This window comes from Alligator mississippiensis, chromosome 2 (assembly GCF_030867095.1).
Source record: "Alligator mississippiensis isolate rAllMis1 chromosome 2, rAllMis1, whole genome shotgun sequence".
NCBI lineage: Eukaryota > Metazoa > Chordata > Crocodylia > Alligatoridae > Alligator > Alligator mississippiensis.
Genome location: NC_081825.1, coordinates 273,746,034 through 273,759,726, shown reverse-complemented (window position 1 = coordinate 273,759,726; position 13,693 = coordinate 273,746,034).

The following is a 13,693-nucleotide window of genomic DNA, read 5'->3' as shown; positions in this document are numbered from 1 at the left end:
TACTCTGGAAACCCACAGGAAACACTGAATGTCTGTGTGAGTGGTTGAAAATGCATATTGCACTTGAGTGCCCAAGCAGAGCTTTTCTAGTGATGCACTTGTGTCAGACTTCATAGTCTACAACATGGGCCAAACCTCTGAGATAATAATCTAAAAAGACCCTCTGGCTATAGTCACTTGAGCATCCTGATCCTGATCACCACTTTGTTTCCATACACAACTCATGCACGTGGAAAGGCTTGGCCTATGGATACATAGACAGACTTTTCAACTGTAAGAAGGAGCTGTGATCTAGTGGTTAGAGAAGATACTGCTGCTCACTGCCAAAAATGTCCTGAGTAACTGTCAGCAAGTCATTTGGGGCTCAACTGTGGCTCTTTATACACAGCTTCATGCTCAGCACATAGAGAGGGTCACTTCATTAAAAAGAGTTTTTGGCAGTAACTATCTGGCTCAAAGATAAAGCTCCCCAAGGTTCACACTGGAGAGGCAGAGCTTCTCCCATTCCCATTGCTGTTCCATTCTTTCTAGCAGCACAGTCTGGCTTTGCTGGTCAGTGTGCATGTACAATGGGATGCCTGCTTCTGCCTTTTGCAGTCCCTTTGACAAAGATATTACAGTGATGGATAGAGGGGCCAGAATGGGTGTGAATGCTACTGGATAACGCTGAGCCCTGTATCCAGCCCCTGCACATCATAATAAGGAAAAGGAAGATTTCTTGGCCCTCTTCCTCACCACTCTGGTCCCTGCCTTGCATGCTTGGACAATCAGGTTTTGATTTCTCTGAGTCTTTGTTCATCTAGCCATACAATATGGATAACACTCATTCATACCCCACAAACAGATTATGAGGCTTCATTTGTAAAAACCTCTAAAATGCTTGAAATGGAAGCCTCCACAGAAGGCCAACAATTTAATTAATTATTATTGCACAAAACATGAGGAGGAAGAAGACTGTTGTGAGAAGTATTGCAAGACATGGAGAAGGAACAAGGCCTTCCTGATCTGCTTCATTCCTCAGTGAAAAGAAGGCCATTACCATCACACAGCTGGACTTGTTCTAACATTGTAGCTGGACACACTGAGTGTGTCTACATGAATCGCTTTACTGTGCAATAGATTAATTTCATCTGCTGTGCAGTAAAGAGTCACTATATAACTATACGCAGGAGCTACTGCACAGTAAATTAATCTACTGTGTGGTTTTCTACTACCTGTGGATACAGGTAGTCAATTTACTATGCAATAGCTACTGCACAGTAGCACATGGTTACATAGCTGACCAGGAGCAACTTGTTCCAGGTCAGCACAGGCAGCAGGGGACAGAAGAACTCTCCTTTTCCCTGCCCAGCCTCCTGCTTCTCAGCTCCTTCCCATGTCCCCTTTCCCCTGCAGGCAGCTCTTGGCCCTGGCTCCAAGATCACAGTCAACTTTCTGTGCCCTGAACTGCTCCTGTCACGGGGCAAATTTGCTCCCAACAGATGCACATGTAGACGTGCCCTCAGGGAAAGCTTACTGCACAGTATTTCACTGTGCAGTAAGCTTTCTGTGCATGCTGTCCAGTCTGACTTTGAGTTCTGCTAATAGCATGTACTGGTTGTTTAGGTGGGAAGGGAGTATTCAATGGACAGGGCTTTGCCCAGCGAGTCTATTCCAATTCTGCCACTGATTTGTTGTATGGCCTTCGGCACATCGTTTCCCTTCTCTGGGCCTCTAATTTGCCCTTCACATCTGGCCTACATTGTATTTTTAAATTGCAGACTCCTTGAGTCAGGTATTGTTCCTTGTATGCATATATATATATATATAATGCATATATATATGCATACAAGGAACAATACCTGACTCAAGGAGTCTGCAATTTAAATATATCTCACTTAATAATGCCCTGGTCCTAGTTGAGGCCTCTAAGCACTATTATAATACAAATAAATAATAGGAATATGCCTGTATTATCTATAGGATAGTTTGCTTTCTGTATGGGAGTCCATCTACGCACATGAGTTTCAGGGCAGGCCCAGCTGCATAATTCAGTTCACTCTCCTTCTTTTAGCCCACTTTCCAGTCCACCTGGTTATGTACAGCTCACTGTCACACACACACAGCAAGCCCAGCACTGCGTTCTTTTCCACTTCTGAACTTCTGGTGCTGACTATTGATGTTCCTTTGATTCTAAATGAATCCAATTAGCAGAGATTAGAAACCTCTCTCCAGCATCATCATCTACTTGGTGTGCATCTTACAGACACAGATGCTATTTGGTAATTAATGATGCACTTGCAGGGTTATTAATTAGCTCCCGTAACTTCACCCTCCAAATTACTGGAGAGAAAATCTGACTCAAAGTTTCTGGCCTCCCTTGCCAGGCTCCCTGTCCATAATAATGAGCAGCTGCACTTTCCTTGCAGATCAACTTAATGACTCTGTACTTGGGTTCTGACACAGGAAGGTACTTTGGTATCAGTGTTTTTGGCTGCTTCATTCTTTTCTTACCTTGACAGATTTTATGAAAGGCAGTGACAGAGCATTCAACAGCTGCTTTCATGGACTGTGACAGGACCAGCTCTGTTTCCCAATGAGCTCTTCTTTCTTTCTTTTTGACCCTCTGGTGTTCTCTCCTCTTGCAAAGGCAGGGGTTTATTATAAGTGTACATATTATTGTTTCACTCTTGGCAAACTCTGGAGGATGTCTGTGTATCTCATCATGTAACCTGACACAATATTCGTCCCAGATGCACCAGATATTATTCGGTTTCATTAACATGTTGCTCACTACTGCCAGAGCACAATAGTGTAGTCATGACAATGGCCAGAATGTAGGAGACAGTAATGAGGTGTTGTTGTTTTTGTGGTTCTTGGTTTTTTTATGTGTCTCGTTATTGACAAGCTGTATACCTTACGTCCCAATGCATCATCATAACTCAACCTGCTATTGGTGGATGTTCCCATTTATCTCTTACCATCAGCTGCTGCATCTCTGGATCTCCACTTAAACCATTTTCATAGCCTTGGAAGCCATCAAAATAAGGAACTTCTTGGAATAATATGTAGAGGTTAAGTTGCATTTTTCTTCTTCCCAGTAATTTTAAAGCATGAATTACTGTATTAAATCTTCACAAATTCCCTGTGCAGTACTTGAAGAAAAATGTGTCTATTTTATATATCAAAAAATTGAGGTTAAGAAAAGCTAAGTGATTTGCAGAAGTCCATAGAAGAAACCCTAATCAAGATGCAATTAAATGTATACACCTGTTGTTTTAAAGTTTACAGGTGACACCAAGATGGAGGGAGGGGGGAGTAGTAGGTACAGGCTGGGGGGTGACTGGCTAAGTAGCAGCTCTGCAGAAAAGGACCTGGGGGTTACAATGGACAATAACCTGAATATGAGCCAACAGTGTGCCCTTGTTGTCAAGAAGGCTAATGGCATACTGGGATGCATTGGTAGAAGTATTGCCAGCAGACTGAGAGAAGTGATTATTCACCTCTATTCAGCATCAGTGAGGCCACATATCATAGAATCATAGAATCATAGAAGGAGGGTCAGAAGGGACCTTGTAGATCTTCAAGTCCGACCCCCTGCCTGGACAGCAGAGAAACTGGGCTCAAGTGACCCCAGCCAGGTAGGCATCAAGCCGCTTCTTAAAGACCCCCAGAGTAGGAGCCAGCATCACTTCCCTTGGAAGTTGGTTCCAGATCCTAGCTGCCCTAACTGTGAAGTAGTTCCTACGGATGTCTAATCTGAACCTACTCTCCAACAACTTGTGGCTGTTATTTCTTGTTATCCTGGGGGGCGCTTTGGGGAAACAAGGTCTCCCCCAAACCCTTCTGATCCCCCCTAGTGAGTTTATAGATGGTCACCAGGTCCCCCCTCAGCGTTCTCTTGTATGGAGTACTGCGTCCAGTTTTGGGCCCCTCACTACAGAAAGGATGTAGACAAATTGGATTACCTGAAGGGTACTTCTAAAGAGGATGGAGTTAGACCAGGGGCGGGCAAAACACAGCCTGCAAGCCAAATCTAGCCCACCAGGCCATTCTGTCTGGCCTGTGGAGCCCCTAAAAAAAAATTAGTAAATAAATATTTATTCGCTCCCTGTCAAAACTGACTTGAGCCAGGGGCAGTAGGACCCAGAGGGAGCCCCAGCAAGCTTGCAGGCTTGAGCAGCCCAGTCCTGCCCACCCCCAGCCAGTTTCCTTCCTTTGTGCCCCTGCCCTGCTCCAGCACCACCTGGCTCCTGGCAGCATCCCCAGACCAGAGCACAGGACATGAGGGAGCATGTGCATGAATGTGTGTTTGTGTGTGTTCATAGGGTGAGTCCCACATGCACACCTCACCATACACATACACCCACACCTCCCCTCGCACTGCCATACACAAACCCCAGCAATGCTCCCCCCATATCCTCTCACACACCTCACATATCCACACACACCCCCACATGCTCCCTCACCCCACATACCCACATGCCCACAGCCCCCACAAACCCATACCCACCCCCAACAATATATAAGAGTAAGATTTCATTTTAAGCTATTGTGCAATCACCTCCATGTACACTACACAAACACATGTAAATCAGGACAAAAATATTTTTTTTAATCAAATTAATGAATGTTGTAGATGTTCACTTTTTAGAATATAATTTCATTTTTTCTGGTTCCAAGACTGCAAAACCTCTTGCTGAAAGCAGTACTTCTGGAGACAAGGGGAGCGACTTCTGGTAGCAAAGGTCAGAGGTTAGGGGGTGGGACTTCCAGCCACAAGATGGCAACCAGATGGTGGGGCACCTGTCAAGGGACGGGGCTATCCATGGGACACTTGACAGCTTGCCAAAACTCAGTCAGCGGTCCTCCACCCAAAATAATTGCCCTCCCCTGAGTTAGACAGTTTTCAGTGGTGGCAGATGACAGAACAAGGAGCAAAGATCTCAAGTTGCAGCAAGGGAAGGTTAGTTAGATATTAGGACAAACTTACTCATGAGGAGGGTAGTAAAGCACTGGAACAGGTTACCCAGAGAGGTTGTGGAATCTCCATCCTTGGAGGTTTTTAAGACCCAGCTAGACAAAGCCTTGGCTGGGATGATCGAGTTGGGGATGGTCCTGCTTTGAGCAGGGGGTTGGACTAGATGACCTCCTGAGGTCCCTTCCAACCTGGGATGTAGATAACCTGGAGAGGGTCCAGAGAAGGGCCACACATATGGTTAAGGGCTTGCAGGCCAAGCCCTATGAGGAGAGACTAGGGCACCTGGACCTCTTCAGCCTCCGCAAGAGAAGGTTGAGAGGCGACCTTGTGGCTACCTATAAGTTCATCATGGGGGCAAAGAAGGGAATTGGTGAGGCTTTACTCACCAAGGCGCCCCTGGGGGTTACAAGAAATAATGGCCATAAGCTAGCAGAGAGCAGATTTAGACTGGACATTAGGAAGAACTTCTTCACAGTTAGAGTGCCCAAGGTCTGGAACGGGCTCCCAAGGGAGGTGGTGCTCTCCCCTACCCTGGGGGTCTTCAAGAGGAGGTTGGATAGGCATCTAGCTGGGGTCATCTAAACCCAGCACTCTTTCCTGCCTATGCAGGAGGTCGGACTTGATGGTCTGTTGAGGTTCCTTCCAACCTTAACATCTGTGAATCTATGAACCCTAATTTTTGATGATTCTCTGATTGCAGTGGGGAGCAATCACTTAAGCCCTGTTTACCTCAGGGAGTCCTGCTTGCCTCAGTGGGAGATGAACGACAGGGTCTCTGTGCTCTGTGACATAAGTATAACTTCATACAGTGTTTTTGTGGCATTTTTAAATGTACTGGATAGTTTATTTTCTACTTCCTATGCTGCATCACTTGTACATGGGAACCAAGAAGTTCATGGCCACTCTGGCCTTATCAGCTATGTTAACACCTTCTTCAGGGGCAGATCCAGGATTTCCCAAAAAGGGGTGTAAAACAGCAACTCGCACTGTAGGGATGGCTGTACCCCCCACTGCTCCCAGCCTCCTCCACCCCCACCACTGTGGGCCGACCATGCTATGGGAGTCTCTGGGGACATTTTGAGGTCTCTAAAAGAGGTGAAAATCCCCCCTCCCTTCCAACTCAGAGGCAGGTCCCCTCTCTGTTCCTTCCCTCACCTCACTATCCCCATGCTCCTGCTTGCAGCTGCTGCTTTCTCTACTGTTCAGGGGTGGGGAAGCTCCAAAGCCAGACAAGCTGAGCAGGGGATGAGCTCAGCTGAGGAGAAGACAATGGCAACAAAAGGATAGAGAGGAGATCCCTCAGAGCAAGGAATCCCCACCCATCTTGGCTGCTGTTGTGCCCATCCCCAGCTGAGCCCAGCCCTCAGGCAGTGGGCAGGATGCTCACCTAGCCACAGGACAACAGGGAAAGGCAGGCAAGGGAAATGGGGAAAGGATAGAGTAGGGAAGGAGTGGGGGTTTTCACATGTTTTGGGGATTTTAAAAAGTCACCAGAGGATCCCTGGTACAGTCCAAACCAAAACCAAATCAACTTCTCTGCTCATTATGAATCATAGAATCATAGAAGTAGGGTCGGAAGGGACCTTGCAGATCTTCAAGTCCGACCCCCTGCCTGGACAGGAGAGAAACTGGGCTCAAGTGACCCCAGCCATGTAGGCATCAAGCCACTTCTTAAAGACCCCCAGAGTAGGAGCCAGCACCACTTCCCTTGGAAGTCGGTTCCAGATCCTAGCCGCCCTAACTGTGAAGTAGTTCCTACAGATGTCTAATCTAAACCTACTCTCCAACAACTTGTGGCCGTTATTTCTTGTTATCCCAGGGGGTACTGGGGGAAACAAGGTTTCCCCCAAACCCTTCTGGTCCCCCCTAATGAGTTTATAGATGGTCACAAGGTCCCCCCTCAGCCTTCTCTTGTGAAGGCTGAACAGGTTCAGGTCCCGTAGCCTTTCATTGTAGGGTCTGCCCCGATGTCTCCAGATCATGCGGATGGCCCTCCTCTGGACCCTCTCAATGTTGTCCACATCCCTCTTGAAGTGGGGTGCCCAGAACTGGACACAGTACTCCAGCTGTGGCCTGACCAGTGTCGTGTAGAGGGGGAGGATCACCTCCTTGGCCCTATTTGAGATGCACCAGTGGATGCACAATAGGGTCCGGTTAGCCCTGCCGACTGTGACGTCGCATTGTCGGCCCATGTTCATCTTGGAGTCAGTGATGACTCCAAGATCCCTTTCTGCCTCTGTGCTCTCAAGAAGGGAGTTTTCCATCTTATAAGTGTGCTGCCGATTACTACTGCCCAAGTGCAGCACCCTGCACTTGTCAGTATTGAAACACATCCTGTTTTTGTCAGCCCACCCTTGCAACCTATCCAGGCCTTTCTGCAGTCTTTCCCTCCCTGCTAGCGTGCCCACCTCACCCCAGATTTTGGTATCATCAGCAAATTTGAACAGGTTGCTTTTCACCCCGTCGTCCAAATCGCTGATAAAGAAATTGAACAGCGCGGGCCCAAGGACCGAGCCCTGGGGGACTCTGCTGCCCACTTCCCCCCAGGTCGAATATGACCCGTCCACCACCACCCTCTAAGTACGATCCTTCAGCCAATTAGCAATCCATCTGACCATGTAGGCATCGATGCCACAGTCGCCTAGTTTTTTAACAAGGATGGGGTGAGAGACAGTGTCAAAGGCCTTGCTGAAGGCCAGAAAGACTACATCCACCGTGACACCTGCGTCCAATGATTTTGTGACCTGATCATAAAAAGCAATCAGGTTGGTCTGACATGACCTGCCCCTAATGAAACCGTGCTGGTTGCCCCTGAGCATCATCCCCCGATGCCGGCCCATCACAGATGTGCTCCTTGATGATCTTGTCAAAGAGTTTCCCCAGGATTGAGGTATGACTGACGGGCCTATAGTTGTCTGGGTCCTCCCTCCTCCCTTTCTTAAAGATGGGGACCACATTGGTTATCTTCCAATCATCTGGCACCTGGCCCGAGCACCATGAGTGCTCGTAAAGCAGTGCCAAGGGCCCTTCAATAACCTCTGCTAGCTCCTTCAACACCCTGGGGTGGAGAGCATCTGGACCTGCTGACGTGAACACATCCAGCCCCTCCAGAAGCACTCTAACCTGGTCCTCCTCAACATTAGGTCTTGGGGCGTTCCCCTCGAGTCTGTCTTGAATCACAGTGGGGGAGTCGCAGTCCCTGCCCAAGAAAATGGAGGTGAAGAATTTGTTAAAGATGTCTGCCTTCTCTTCTGGCACGACCACCAGATTGCCCAGTGTCTCTTGCAGGGGCCCCACATTTCCCGGTGCCTTCTTCATCCTCCCTATATATTTGAAAAAGGACTTTTTAATATCCTTGATCTTGGACACTAGTCCTAGCTCTATGTCTACCTAGCTTATGAATGAAACTGGATTGGAAATGAGTTATACTATATTGTATTTTATTGAACTGAATCAGTTTTCAAATAGTAAATAGTAAATGGAATAGTAAATTTGAAAGCTAAGTTAAGTCAGCACTATAAAATATTTAAAATAAAGTATATGGGCTGCTGAAAAATATGCCCAAAAATGAAGCATCCAAGCTGTATCTGTAAGGTGAGTGTGGTTTAGAGGTCAGAGGCAGGACCTTGCATTCAACCTAAATTCTATTCTCAGCTCTGCCACCAATTTACAGTATTATCTTTGGAAAGATACTTAGCCTCCTTACTTTAATGTATTCCTTTGCAAAATGAGTTGGACAGTCCTGTCCACCTGGTAGATCTGCAATGTAATTAATGAATGCTTATATAGTGTTTGGAAATTCTAAAATGAAGGCAGATTATACAGTATAGCCTACTTAAGTGCATAGGCTCAGGACTGAAAAAAGGCTGTGTCCTTCCCCCAAGCATACACTTACCTGAATGTAGTGGAAAACAACGCTCATCATGCACAGCAGTAGGAGTGCTGCAGTGTTAGCCATGTTAAAACTGACTGGCTCCTTTCATTTTCAAAGTTTCTAACAGCAGCCACAAAACTGGCTATCAGACACCTTGAAAACAAGAGGAAGACAGTTTCAGGACTGCTAATTCCAGTGTACTGACAGCAATGTAAGCAGTGCTTGTTAAGAAGCATTGCACTGTCAGTGCTCTGGTATTAACTGCACCCAAAACAAGTAGCTCCTCATTTTCAAGATTTCTAATAACTGCCCTTTGACAGCTGCTTCCCCTTCACTCTTTCTGGTGCCATTAAATGGAATTCAATTAATTTCCAGTTCCACTTCCAGTACAGTTAATGGGAGTATATTACAAAGTAGATGGGGACTGAAAGGTACTATGTTAAATTCAGTTTATGCACTGAACTAGTATTCAGGTAACTACTGTTTGTTAGAATGTAATCAATAAGTAACAAATTGTGACTTCCACTTTCGTGCAATTAAGTAAGTTATGTGCTTATCCCATACACATACAAGTAGAGTTCACTATAATGGAATACATTATTATTACATTTTCCACTTATTTGGAACCAGATTTTTTTTAAAAAAGGAAGTGCAGCTTTAATAACACAACTGCTGCATTTAGATGCTTGGCTTTGGAAGTACGAAGTATCTGTTTTTTAAAAGAATGCTACAGTATCTAACTAACCTACAGAAACATTTCGTGAATATTTCCAACAGGCAGGCAAGCTGTGATGGACGATGGTCTAAGAGTGCAGGTGTAACTAATATTCTTGCAAGAATAGAAATAGCAATTTCAGAGCTCTGTCAGTATTCCACCTCAACAGATGTGACCCCATATTTTTCTTTGAGCAAACTGCATCACTTTAAACAAGCAGGGAATTTAACTAAAGCTCTAGGAAAAGGATATAATTTGCTAGAAACTAACCATGACTAACATATGCGTTACTGCTTCCCGCACACCTTTTGTTAGTGCATGTGCCAGTAGTTCACATCATTTAAACTTAGCAGAGATTAGGAGCTTTCAGTAAATCCTAAATTAAAATGGAGACAAGTAGCACACTGAAATTCTCATTTGTTTTTATTATTTTTCCTGCTTCCTAACAAGGCTGTGGGATGGAGTGATGCTGTTGGATTGGTGCCCTGCATCTTTTCTTTCGCCCATACTGAAACGGGAAAACAATGTGGGTGGCAGGAGGGAAGTTTCCACCACTTCATTAAAACTGTAATTTAAAAAAAGAGAGAAGTCTTGTGGAGGATCTCATTATATCTATTAATATTCTGCCTCTCGTGGCTCCTTAATGGATTTCAGCTTTTTTTTTAGTATTCAGATCCATGCAGTTTTGATTTAATACATTAAACCTATCTATGTCCTGTACATATGTTGCTGCTAGCCAGTCACTGGCTGAGTGATATATACCTCTATCAATGGTGTTTTAACGATGCATTGTTCAAATACATCATCAGAGAGATAATGCTCCCATGATAGATTAGTGCCATACATCAGCACAGTGAGGCACTTCTTATGATATACTGTCCAAACAATGTCACTGGGAAGAAACAGGCCTAGAAGACCTGTTAGGTTGTTATTTATTACATGTAAAAATCCTTGAAAATCTTTAATGCAATAATAGCTGCCCAGACCTGGAGTAGAAGGTACAGAATTTTAACATTTAGGTCTGAAGCAGAGAGTACAATTCAGGGAGGCAAAAATTTACCCATGGAGTCATACAATACAGACTACATCTGCTTATCCCATAAGACACAAAAGCTATCAAATGTTATGGACAGACACTGCATTTTTCACTTTAAAAAGACATACATCTATGTGCATAGGCAGTGTCACCCTCAGTGTAGCTAGCATCTGTTGGCTTTTCCAAGATCAGAATGCACCTTAGCCAGTAAAAGTAGAGGTAGCTGGCAATTTTTCAAGTATTCATAGATTCATAGATGTTAGGGTTGGAAGGGACCTCAATAGATCATCGAGTCCGACCCCCTGCATAGGCAGGAAAGAGTGCTGGGTTTAGATGACCCCAGCTAGATGCCTATCTAACCTCCTTTTGAAGACCCCCAGGGTAGGGGAGAGCACCACCTCCCTTGGGAGCCCATTCCAGACCTTGGCCACTCTAACTGTGAAGAAGTTCTTCCTAATGTCCAGTCTAAATCTGCTCTCTGCTAGCTTATGGCCATTATTTCTTGTAACCCCCAGGGGCGCCTTGGTGAGTAAAGCCTCACCAATTCCCTTCTTTGCCCCCGTGATGAACTTATAGGCAGCCACAAGGTCGCCTCTCAACCTTCTCTTGCGGAGGCTGAAGAGGTCCAGGTGCCCTAGTCTCTCCTCATAGGGCTTGGCCTGCAAGCCCTTAACCATACGAGTGGCCCTTCTCTGGACCCTCTCCAGGTTATCCACATCCCTCTTGAAGTGAGGCGCCCAAAATTGCACGCAGTACTCTAACTGCGGTCTGACCAGCGCCCGATAGAGGGGAAGTATCACCTCCTTGGATCTGTTTGTCATGCATCTGCTGATGCACGATAAAGTGCCATTGGCTTTTCTGATGACTTCGTCACACTGCCGACTCATGTTCATCTTGAAGTCCACTAGGACTCCAAGATCCCTTTCTGCTTCTGTGCCACCCAGCAGGTCATTTCCTAGGCAGTAGGTGTGCTGGACATTTTTCCTCCCTAGGTGCAGCACTTTGCATTTCTCCTTGTTGAACTGCTTTCTGTTGTTTTCTGCCCATATGTCCAACCTGTCCAGGTCTGCTTGTAGTTGTTCCCTGCCCTCCGGTGTCCACTTCTCCCCACAGTTTTGTGTCATCTTCAAACTTGGACAGAGCACAGTTCACTCCCTCGTCCAAGTCACTGATGGAGACATTGAAGAGCATCGGTCCAAGGACCGAGCCCTGAGGGACCCCACTGCCTACACCCTTCCAGGTCGATACCGACCCATCCACTATGACTCTCTGGGTACGACCCTCTAGCCAATTCGCCACCCGTCGGACTGTAGTCATCCAAGTCACAGCCTCTTAACTTGTTCACCAGTATGGTGTGGGATACCGTATCGAAGGCCTTCCTGAAGTCTAAGTAAACAACGTCAACCCCTACTCCTGCGTCCAGGTGTTTTGTAGCCTGATCATAAAAAGAGACTAGATTAGTCAGGCATGATCTTCCTGCTACGAACCCGTGCTGGTTTCCCCTCAGCATAATTTGTCCTGCCGGGCTCTCGCAAATGTGAGCCTTGATACTTTTTTCAAAGACTTTGCCTAGAATGGAGGTGAGACTGACTGGCCTGTAGTTGCCTGGGTTCTCCTTCCTCCCCTTCTTGAAAATGGGGACCACATTGGCCCTTTTCCAGTCCTCCAGGACCTGGCCCGTGCACCATGAGTGTTCAAATATTCCCGCCAGTGGCTGTGCAACAATGTCAGCCAGTGCCTTCAGCACCCTTGGATGGAGCTCATCCGGGCCTGCCGACTTAAAGGCATCCAGTTTTTCCAAGTGCCTCTGCACCATCTCAGGGTTTACGCTTGGTAGTCTGTTGCCCTGCTGCTGCCTCTCTACAATCCTAGTGAAAGACTTGTCTTGCCCCTCTCTTAGGAACACTGAGGCAAAGAACTCATTGAGGAGTTCAGCCTTATCCCCCCTGTCTGTCACCAATTGCTTCTGCCCATTTAGTAGAGGTCCTATTCCTCCCTGGGCCTTCCTTTTACTCCCTATACATCTAAAAAACAATTTTTTGTTATCCTTAACTTGGGATGCCATCCTCAGCTCCATGGTAGCTTTGGCCTGTCTAACTGCCTCCCTACAAGAGCGAGCAGAGGAGGTATACTCCTCTTTGGTAATCTCTCCCCATTTCCACTTTTTATATGCCCCCCTTTTTGCCCGTAGGCTGCTCTGGATTTCTCTGGTCAGCCAAGGAAGCCTCTTGGCCCCTTTCCCCCTTTTTCTCCGCATCGGGATCGTCTCCCTCTGTGCCCGAAGGATCATTTCCTTAAGGCACAGCCACCCTTCCTGGGCTCCCATCTCTTCAAAACTCTTACTCTGCAGTGTGTCCTTGACTAATCGCCTGAGTTCATTGAAATCAGCTTTCCTAAAGTCTAGCACTTTCACCCTACTAGTTGCCTTACCCACTCGACGTCTTATGATGAATTCTATTATTTGGTGATCACTGTCCCCCAGCTGACCACCGATCTGTAGGTCTCCTACCATGTCATCCCCCGTTGCCAATACCAGGTCCAGCAAGGCATTCCCCCTAGTGGGACCATGTACCTCCTGCATCAGATGGAGGTCCTGTATGCAGGATAGGAACCTGCGTGAATGGTGGGACTTTGCTGTCTGCATCTCCCAGCAGATATCTGGGTAGTTTAGGTCCCCCAGGACTACCACTCCACTAGTTTTTATGGTCTCCGAGAGCTGCCTCAGGAGCCCCAAATCTAGTTCTTCCCCTTGGTGTGGGGGTCTGTAGCAGACCCCTACCACCAAATCCCTTTCTCCTTGACCTCCATGTAACCTAACCCACAATCCTTCTACTTTCTCCTCCTTCAATTCCATTTTGATAAGGGTCGATGTATATCACTCATTGACATAGAGCGCAACCCCTCCCCCTCTCTTCCCCACTCTATCCTTTCTGTACAGCTTATTACCCTCAATGTGTACTGCCCAGTCGTGGGAAGAATCCCACCAGGTTTCATTGGAAAACGGTAAATTGTCAAAACTGAGACTGCATAACAATGTATGAGCTTCAATGAGGAATAATTCCCAGGATGGAATTCTGGCCTAAACCAGAGAGAGAAAAACAGACTGCA